Raw genomic sequence first — 1,856 nt, forward strand, 5'->3', positions numbered from 1 at the left:
TTTCCCGGAATTTTGCCGGCGCGCACAGCAAAGAAAACCAGACGAACGGGGATTACGTTTGATTCACCGATTAATCCGAATAATTCGGGCGTGTGCACGGAATGCCCTTGACGCGGAACACACGATGTGACCCGATCGGGAGCGGGTCGGCGCAGGTCGCGGGACCGCGTGCATCCAACCCCCGCGGATTTTTCCTCGGCCGCGCGCGATTTTATTCTGCGCATGGAAAGCAATTTTGCCCAATCATAAATAGGGCTATTGTGGGGGGATGGTGTATGCTGCTGGCGCATTTCATACATCCGAGTGTAATGGTAACCAGATAGAGGCGTCGCGCGGGGCTATCGGCCGGTTAGCATCGTAAATACGTTACTACTTACTTCCGCTGAAAAATTTCGTCTCCTCCGTTCGCTTTTCTTTTTCCGTACCTGTTTTATACTGTCTCCTTCTCTGGTCATCGTGCATAATTTTCTTTCAATTTTCACTCTGTTCCGTTCCCATGTCTCTTTGTTTCTTTCTCTCTCCTCGGTTCCCTACCCCCCCTCTATCACCTCGTTTCTCCTACCTCCTTTAGACCTCTCCGCGTGATACCTATTTTTCCCCCTTTTTCTCACGACGTGGAAAGCTTACGTACGACGTAGCCTGTGCACGGAACGCGAGTAACGGCGTGATACACGATACGTCAGGTGTGCGCGCGCGCGCGCCCGCACCGTCTCCTACGTACGCGCGCGCGTGTGTGTGTGTGTATGCGTGTGTGCGATAAATCGTGTTTGTGCGATAAATCGTGTTTGTGCGTGTGAGAGGACGGCCAACCGAGTGATCTGTGACGTCAGTGGTCCGATCGGTTGTCACCTGTCAAGCCGACCGTGGTCTCCTCTCGTCTTACCTCGATCATTCCTCTCCCTCTCTCTGTCTCGCTCTTGCTCCGATAATACCCCGTGCTTCGTGCCCTGTCTTTCCCCCCTTAACGGGGTTTTCCCTTCCGCCAGCATTCCCTGTCTCTTGCCTTCTCACTTTTGCTCCCACTTTTATCTCGTTGCACACACATACCAACCGAGTCTCGTGCCGACCACGCAATCCGATCTATTTCCCTCCCTTCTGTCCACCCCTCGCCCCCTCGGCCCAGCAGCGGCAACCCCCTCTCTCCGTTTAACCCTCGCGGTTCCCTCCCTCTCACCCTGTGTCGTTTCTTCCATCCACCCACCATTTCCTCCACCCCCCGTTCCCGTTAACCTCCCTCCCCCCCTTCAGCCTTGCTCTCTCATCAGTGTGCCAGCTTCCATCCTTGCCCACCACCCATTTTCTCTCGCTCTTTTTAGCAATGGGGAGCCAGTGGCGTAGCCAGGATTTCTCCCACGCTACGAGCATACACAGTTTTCATGGAGGATCTGCAATAACGAGTAGAAGACACACAGAGACTAAACAGTTAGACGTTCAGCGTGCTCGTGGTTGGCGAACCTCTAACGTCTTCATACGTTCTAGCTTTAAAGTCTTCAACTGAAACGAACCAAGTCCTCTAACTCCCGTGGTAGAGTCAGTCGTCTCCGTCGACAGGGTCCATAAAAAGTTAGATACCATTCGGCTACACCGCTGGCCGGGCATCCGCGTAACCGATCATCCATCTCTTTCGAGCCTCGAAACTGCTCCCTTACACAACCGTTCCATTCCTACCACATAGCCCCTCCTCCCACCCATCTTCCATCCTGGTCCAGGCTGGTAGCAGCCCCCGGTTCGCCCTTCCTGGTCGCCTCTTTGCCGGCCCGAAAACCGAGGCCTTTGAAGCCCGCGAGGGCGACCGGCACCTACCCTTCTCGACCCGCCCTTCATCCCCCGGTACCCGCCAGCCCGCCCCCCTCCCC

The sequence above is a fragment of the Dufourea novaeangliae genome, unplaced genomic scaffold (assembly GCF_001272555.1).
Source record: "Dufourea novaeangliae isolate 0120121106 unplaced genomic scaffold, ASM127255v1 scaffold168, whole genome shotgun sequence".
NCBI lineage: Eukaryota > Metazoa > Arthropoda > Insecta > Hymenoptera > Halictidae > Dufourea > Dufourea novaeangliae.